Source organism: Chiloscyllium punctatum, chromosome 13 (assembly GCF_047496795.1).
Source record: "Chiloscyllium punctatum isolate Juve2018m chromosome 13, sChiPun1.3, whole genome shotgun sequence".
Taxonomy (NCBI): Eukaryota; Metazoa; Chordata; class Chondrichthyes; order Orectolobiformes; family Hemiscylliidae; genus Chiloscyllium; species Chiloscyllium punctatum.
The window spans coordinates 56,154,521-56,163,285 of record NC_092751.1 but is presented as its reverse complement, the minus strand read 5'-3'; the positions used below and the strand labels follow the sequence as shown (position 1 = coordinate 56,163,285).

At 43.5% G+C, this 8,765-nt stretch overlaps 1 non-coding gene across 1 annotated transcript; it reads left to right on the top strand.

Moving 5' to 3' along the window:
• Positions 1–7,211: 7,211 nt before the first annotated feature.
• trnar-ucu (transfer RNA arginine (anticodon UCU)) lies at positions 7,212–7,303 on the top strand. The gene is given in 2 exon segments: positions 7,212–7,248; positions 7,268–7,303. It is a non-coding gene; the product is annotated as a tRNA-Arg (tRNA).
• The last annotated feature ends 1,462 nt before the right edge of the window (positions 7,304–8,765 follow it).

Genomic DNA, 8,765 nt, shown 5'->3' with positions numbered 1-8,765 from the left:
GCAAAGAACGACAAGAACCAGCAAATTAAAGCAGTGGGGAATAAATCAATCCACTTCGAAACGCTGCAGGACAGCAGCGCTTCAGACGAGTTTCATCTGCCTTGAGGATATCACCGAGAGAGGGGAGGAAACGGCCGCAAACCAACTTTCCAAAACCACCGAACATCCCCACACCATCTGCACCCTTCACCGGAACTACAGATCTTTACACAAACCTTGAAACCCTGAAACAGTCAGAGATGCCCCAGCCGGAAAATGAACCCTGGCCTCTCACATGACAACTGAGGTTACCAAACGCCACACGGTGGATGTCAGAGCTAACTGAGCCTGCAAGCTACTTGTGCATGCTCTTGTCAATGACACCTGCTTGATTATCCTCATCTCATTTTCCATCATTTATCATTGTATGCCTCAAGCATTACAAATTCACAGTTAATTATCTCTGAAGGTTATTAGAATTTCTGCCGCTCTGACATATACAGACAGTGATGTCCAGATTCCAACCACTCGCTAGCTGATAAAGTTTTTTTTTATGTAGAGCTACTCGAACATTTATGAATCTTATCTTAAATCTATGATTGATTGATCCATTCATCATCGACAAATTTTTCGTTAAGTCTACCCAATCCATGCCCCTCATTATTTCCTACATCTCAATACTGTCTCCTCTCAATCTCTCCTGCTCTCACAAAAGCAACTCTTTCATAGCTGAAGTTCTTCAATCCAGACAATATATTGGCAAATCACTTGTGCACCGTTTCCACAGCTGTCATATCGCTTCTTTTATGTGAATTGCAGAATTATACATAACACGCGAGCGAGAGACGAATAAACACTTGAAATAAATGTGGGGAATTCACAAACATTGGTCTTTTCCAATAAAGTCTCTTTTCCTCGATACCTTTCTGTGTCCTCTTCATGAACCCAGTGCCCCAATGAACTCTGGTCCATGCAAATCAACACTTTACGTGAGGATTGATAACCCAACCACATCATCTGATTGCCTTAAGTGGGTTTAAAGCTGCTCATGGTGGTATTGGGGCACGTTCACCTAACAAGAGTGACAGCTGCAGCACTAACTTAACGGTGTCAATGTGAAAGTGAATGTTAGTTTGTGCAATGTCCCAGTGACATGGGAGGAGGGAGGGAAAGGAAGAATAGTGCTTGTGAAAGGGAGAAACTTCGCCGAGATTGGGTGCAGATAAAGTTTGAAGAAAAATTTCATCACCTTCAAGAGCATTTTAACTTTAAAAATTGATTGTTTCCCTTCTGCGTTTGTTTTGGAAGGGTTATGTGGAGTAACATGGAACAACTGCGCATGACTGATACTCGGATTTGAATGGACGTTGCTGCGGCCACAATGCAGACGACGAGCCACTAAACGATCACATGAAAAAATAACCAAATGCAAAAGCAATAAATGCAATGGCTGAGATTGGCGAGGAACAACACCAAATGCACAAGAGGATAACTTACTGAGATTGGGTTGTATCGTCATCTTCGATGTCCTCAGTGGCTTTGGAGACTCCATCATTGAGAATGTTGAAGACTGAGTTCGATAGATTTCAAGAAAAGATGAAATGTGCAGGCGAAGCACACAAATTGTTGAAATGTAAGTTTCAATAACAACGATGTTTCACATCGTTACTTTACCAGTGCCTCGAGACAAGGTAGTAACTACGCTTACACACTTGAATCACACCGGTTTCCAGGTCTTGAATCAGAGAAATTTAGTGACGCAGTGGCGAAGATCCGATCGGAAATTGAGAGTGGAATGAACGCGTGAATCTCTACTCTTTCTGCCAGTGATCAAGTCCGTGAGCATGCAGTCCTTCTATGAAGGCAGAGAGGCGCGTGAAACGGCCAGGCTGGGAGCTCCAAACTAGGCCGGAGCTACTTCTGCTGACATGGAATAGGGAGCTGTGGGAGAAGAGGCTGGGAGTTCTAACCTCGTCTGGATACACTTCAGTTGACATGGCGCAGGAAACTTTGGATTGATGGAAAGTATCCTGAGCGATTTTAATCTGAACTAAAATCGTTTTTGGCAGCATGCATTTTTGTGCATTGAGGGAGGATCTGCCCCAGGAAATTGTCACAATTATCAATAAACATTTTGCAAAGACTGAACTCGTCTAGGAGTATCTGTGCATTGTGAAATGGGCTAAATATCAGTGCACTCTGACATTTCTCATATTCTGACTCTGCAGTCGGTTAATTTTCTGGAAGGAATTTTAAAAATCGTTTTTGTTTTATTCAATTTCCTGCTAGCTTGTTCTGGTCTGATCATTGATTTAACATAAACAACCGAAAATTAATATGATGTTGGGATTCGGTTCGAGGTTCTCTCGAATTACAGAAGAACAACAGGAGAGCAGAGGTGAAATTTTTCAGAACAGCAGTAATCAAATTGAATGAATGGGCAGACAGAGGGTGAAAGGAAGCTTCATGGGGATAAAAGTATTTTCTTTGCAAATGAAACTACCCGCGTCACAAAGTGTCTCACCTGGACTGACAGGAATGGAGTTTATAAATCCTTCTATATAGAGTGAGGTGGGGAGAATGTAAACACAGCAAGCTCCAAAAAAAAACAGAAATACTTGTTCTTTTCTAAACCTCAGTCCCGGACTGACTAAGATGACCTTTGGAAAATTATTTTGCACCATGACAGAAGAGGAGTAACAGATTCGACCACGGAAACCAAATTACATATCAAGATAAAATCATTCCACTTTATTCGCTATATCCTCCCTTTTTGACACATGGTCCTCACTGTGTGTTAATTGGCATGGAATGGGAATAATGATCGCGGTAGACAGGGTTTACCAATGGGGCCACACCACACCCATTCCCTCATTCTGCACCCTGCCATTGTCCATTCACGCTTGTCCTTCGGAGTGGCCTGCGACTCGACCTCCCATAAGTCTGCTTTGGATTACAAATATTTGACATACACATGTCAACTGATCACTTGGCGTCTGCTGGGCTGCCGTCCTTCCCGCTGAGTTTGCATTCACATTGCCTTGAGAACGGGAATCGTACTTTGTTGTGTGGGCTTCACATTTACAGACAGCGAATGATTTAGGTGGTAGGACCGCTTCCAGAAGGTCAGAAGTCAGGCCACGGTGTATTTTGGGCTTTCCACAGTAGGTTAAGAAGCCCCTGTGTTTCCACAGAGTTCCACAATTATGTACAACCCCGTATGCATATTTGCTGTCGGTGTAAATATTCACTATCCTTCACTCAGCCAATTTTCATGCCTCAGTCAAGGCAATCAGCTCTGCTGCTTGAGCTGACAGATGACAATGGAGTGATTCCGCTTTGACTACCTCATGGGTAGTTACTACAGCATACAAACACAAGTCTGGCCTGTCCGTTTGCTCCTGAATGCTGACCCATTCACAAAAAAAGCCATATCCTGATTCTGAGTTTGTGAATCCTGCACATCTGGTCTGGGTTGCAAATTTTATTAGTTACAGCGACACAGTCATGTGGGTCTCCGTCTCCTGTTGCGGCGATAAGGCTAGCAGCATTACGGACGTTACATCTCGTTATTGTAATGTTAGGCATCTCCAATAGCACAGTATTGTTTCTGAGCCAACGTGCTGCCGACATGTGTGCTGTGTTTTGCTCGGAAAACAGTAAGGATGCATGTGGGTACAGTAGGGTTAATTCTCCAAAGCCGACTGTGTCCCTGGACGCTGCAACAAACTTTTTCAGCTGCAGCCACGGGTCGCCGGCATATCGGCAATCCTGCCGCTACGGGGTCTAAGTTTAGCCAAAATGTAAGCTACCTGCCTCAATTTTCCCACATTATCCTGCATCAGCACAGATGTCATGCATCTACCGTTTGTATAAAAGGCTTGTTTGGATTCGGAATCCCCAGTTTAGGTGTGGTTTGGAGCTCCATTTTCAATTCAACTGTTACGGTCTCTGGTTCTGCAACTCTTAGCCATTGAAAATTTCATTTCGGGGGGCCTCAAGGGTTGTGTAATATGGGATAAACATTCTACAGTAGGAGCGCATGACCAAAAAGAATAGCAATGGTTTCTTCGTGTGAGGCTTTGGAATTTGCTGGATTGCTTGAACTTTGTTTGACCAATGGCCTTCCCTTGTTGAGAAAGAAGTGACCTAAGAACTTCCCCTGTTGCACAAATTATAATTTTGCAAAACTAACTTTGTGCCCATTCCTGGCTAGATGGCAGAGCATCGCAAGCGTATCTTTCTCACATTGTTCCTCTGTTGGTCCTGCTGTTAAGCAGTCTTCTACATACTGCAGAATCGCTGACCCCGGGGTTAAAACAAGAATCTCCAGACTCCAGCATCGAGCCGCATTAATTATGGTGGGGGACTCACAGTAATCTTGACAAAGTTGCTTGAATGTACATGATTTGCCTTTGAGTGGAAAAGTGAACCAGAAGTGACTTTCTGGGTGTACCGGTACACTAAAGAAGACATTTGCTAAATCCATAGCAGAGAACCATTTACTGTCAGGTGGAATTTGAGCTAATATAGTACAAGGATTAGGAACATTTGGGGTGGACGGAACAACAGCATAATTGGCTACCTGCAGGTCTTGAACAAAGCTCCGTTTCCGCGATTCACCTGGAATGTTTGCCATTTTGACCGGAAAAATGGGGGTTCTCACCGGTGATTAATCACAGGAAATTATCACTCAAGCCTTAACGAGGGATGCAAAGTAGTATCCTTTGACAGCCTCGGTTTTAACGGGTCATGTGTCCTGCATGGACGATACTCAGACTTCGGGGCTATTCTTATGGGTTCACAGCTTTGAATGAACCCCACATCACGTTTGCCTTTTGCCCTGCACTCAGTCGGGACCTTTAATAAGCTTGGGTCCGAGACATCTACCAGAGCTAATCGACAGGCTACCCTCTTGGCAGGGGTTACCAGGACTGCTCTATCTGCCTGAGTTAGCCACTTTAGTTTCTTCATATCTGTCCTTATATCTGCATTGAATCAGATACGCATTTCGTCGTTGAAGACACAATCTTTCATTTTTTTCTGCCTGCAGTACCCATCGTCTCAAATCCAGCCACCTCTCGCTGGATGCCTTCGCCAATGGTACGTGAGGAAATGTGCCTTCCACATCAAAAGATACATTCGATAGGTTGACACTGACTGCACATCTGTGATCATTCCAATAAACTTCGCACAATACTAACTGAACTGGTTTAACCGATCTCCTCAAACAATCCTTCTCACATAATTTGTACGGGCCATCACGGTGTATGTGTGCTGTGCAGTGCAGCATATCCCCAGCAAGAAAATCTGTGTTAATGGAATTAACATGGTTACTTGATTGCTGGGCGAGCGAATCGATTACTGAACTTATGGCTCTCTGGCTTAATCACCACTCATAGACATGCATCGGGGTCGTGAGTCGTAATTTACTGCTTGTGCTGGTAAACCTTCTTTTCATATTACCTGCAAGCCTATGATCGCGAGCCATCTGATTTAAAGGACAGATTTCCGACAATAGTAATGAGAATTGGAATGTTTCATCATTGCTGCTTCTGCACAATAGGGGTGCGGTTAAGCTCTTTCGTATCACGACTCCTGATGCACCCACGAAGTCTTCTCTCTCAACTGCCTTGATTTAAGGACTGAATATGTTGCTCCTGTATCTCCCAAAAAGGTAACTAGCTTACCTTCCACAAATAATACATTTTCCCTTGATACGAGAATTCGCTTCTTCTTATCAACACCTCAAGTTCAGGGGCCTGAAACATTCGAGTTACTTTCCAGATACGGAGGTTTTTTTTCTCATTCCTTGACTGTTGATATGGTAGTTCACTGGCCTTGTATGTTTGCTATTATTTCGGCTTAACTTTACTTTTTTTTCAGTCTTTCTGCAACACTTGCATCTGCAAAGTAATTTACTTACTTATTTGTTTCCCTGTGCTTTTATTGGTTTCAAAATAAATGTTAATTTTCCATTAAAATTGACATCACATTATTTTACAGGTCGCGGCAATAGCCCAGGCCGAAGTGCCTGTACTGCATCGTAACGTTCTATGTTGTAAGTTACATTTCCTGCGTGTTTCCGATATCTCTCCTTACTGTGAAGCTTCTCGTCACATCTTCCACAGATTTGTATGACCTTAATTTAATCGAGGCAACTGTATTTCCTGCTCAGAATGTGACCTCTGTCCAATGGAGTGACAAAGCTGAGATCACTTACGTTCTGTCCAGAATCAACAGAAACTATCCCGATCTTCCAGTCTCCTGTACTTCAACATTACAATGTGTTCCCACCCTTCTGGCTCTCTGCCTGTATCCCTGATGAAGGGTTGTTGCCCGAAACGTCGATTTTACTGCTCCTCAGATGCTGCCTGAACTGCTGTGCTTTGCCAGCACCACTCTAATCGAGACACTGTGTTCCCAGGCCATAATTTCAGTCTCTGGTCTGCTGCAGTGCTCCTTCAAGGCACAACACAAGCTGGAAGACACGCAACTCATTTTCTACCGACAGACCATGCAAACATTAGGACTCAACATCGAGTTCAATCATTTTAGAAACCGTCCGCCCTCTTACACATTCTTCACCCACCCGCCCTTCCCATCAGTTGCGAAGACGGATCATTGGACTCGAAGTGTTAACTTTCCTTTTTCATCACAGATGGCCAAGAGCTGCTGATTTTTTTCAGACCTTTTGGCTTTTCTCCTGAGAACTTTGTTTTTCTATTTTAATCGCCAGATACTGGAAGCGTCTGATTGCTGGAGGAGAATTTCCCAGGAGATGAAAAGAATGGCAAGAGCTTGACCACTCCCATTGTGAAGGTACACGAGCTAGGCTGGGGATGTTTATCTAAGCGCAGAGAAGGCTGAATGAGAAACCGATTAACCTGCTCATTTTATGAAGAGGATAGATATGTGTGAGGATAGATATGCCTGTATTGGGAAGGAACAGAGTGACATAACTGAAAAACAGGAGACAAGGATGAGATTTAGGAAGAATACTTTCACCTATAGAGTATTGATTATCTGGAAATCATTGTCTGAACGTGTGGTAAAGGTAAGTGTCATGAGAACGTTTTAGCAGTCTGTAGCCGAACACTTGATGAGCCAGAGCACAAGTGGAAAAGGACCAGGTACCGGAAAGTGTGACAAGGACAGACAGGCGCGAGATGGGTGTCCTGAACGCAATGAGTCAAAGGCAAACTTGTGTGCTTAAGAGTGGATGCTGTCGCGGCTCTGTGGCGCAATGGAAAGCGCGTTGGTCTTCTACATCTCTCTTCAGGTGGTTATTCAAAGGCTGTGGGTTCGAATCCCATCAGAGTCGAGTTTTAATTTATGTTTTGCAAAGTGGTCAGACCAGACTCGGCTGCTCATCTGCAAAACCAATAGTATTCGTATAAAAACCCAACTCTCTCGAAAAGGAATATTTTCTTCTCACATATTTACATTATCGATGTCTACTTATGGTAGAGATCGATAAATACTTTCACCTATAGAGTATTGATTATCTGGAAATCATTGTCTGAACGTAGCCAGTTGTCGAGCCAGTAGGCAACACGATGGTGTGAATGGGCTGGAAAAAGACATGAAATTGTTGTGTCAGCCATGATATCAAATTATGTGGCAGGGCAGGATCGGTGTTAAGAATGGCCTCCTTCTGCTCCTTTGTGTCTGTGTCATTTCTGGCCCAGTTTTTTTAAATAATCACAATGAGGACGATATGAATTAAACGCCAAGTAATATTTTGTTTTCACCTCCACATCGCTTCCCTCCCAGCTGGAATAGACAGCTCTTGTTTCAGCTTTAGATCAGACAGTGGAGGATTCTCACAAGTTCTCCTTTAGGCTGAATGTTCCTTCACATAGGTTTCCAAGTGGACATATGGAGCAAGCAATTGCATGGATGCTGGGGATTCAGGGACAGATTTCCCCTTTGCTGGGCTGGAATACTGGCCACGGTAATGAACGTGAATGTCTGACATTTTGAATCTTACTCTGGATTCTTGCGACTTTACTAATTAAACTGAATTTACTTTGCCCTTGCAGAAAATTATCCAATCTTCACTGTGCATAAAAACCATGCCACGTGCTCGTGCACGTAGTATGCTGAACATTGTTGATGTTGTGTGCAGTGTGGGTTGATGTGTCATATGAACAAGCCAAAGGAAGTTGGTGAAATATCAGTGAATCGAATTGTCTGACGAATTGAGGCCGATAGAAGGAGAATCCCAGTACAATGGCCACACAATATTGCATGTGATCAACGCAGGAAGCCACGGAAAACGTCGGCAGGATTCAATAAAACCGATTTTCACCTCATTTATGTATGGCATTTTCCTGAAACTGATGTTTCATAATCGATGAGCCATTATCAGTATAACCACCTCTGCTCTGCGTTTCATTTCAGATACACAGAAACAATTGAGTAATTGGGTTGAGGGGCCCAGTGGTAGGATCAGGAGCCGTTCGTCATCATGAGACGGCAGATCCAGTGGTGCAATTAGTTAGCCTGCTGTACTTGCATGACAGAATGGCAGTACATGAGCTGCCAAAGTTGCGCATTGGATTCTCGCCAGGTGTTTGTTTTACTGATAGTGACCAGAGATGATTGCAACTTCAAGCTGAAGAACAGTTCAAACCCGGAATATTAGACTGCAATGAAGTGCTTTTGGCATCAATGTTGCACCGTTCTGTGATACCAATCTGAATAAATCTGACCATCATTTTGACATTATAAGCCGTAAGTTTATCCAATGATCATTTAATTGCCCTGAAGATTGGTGAGTC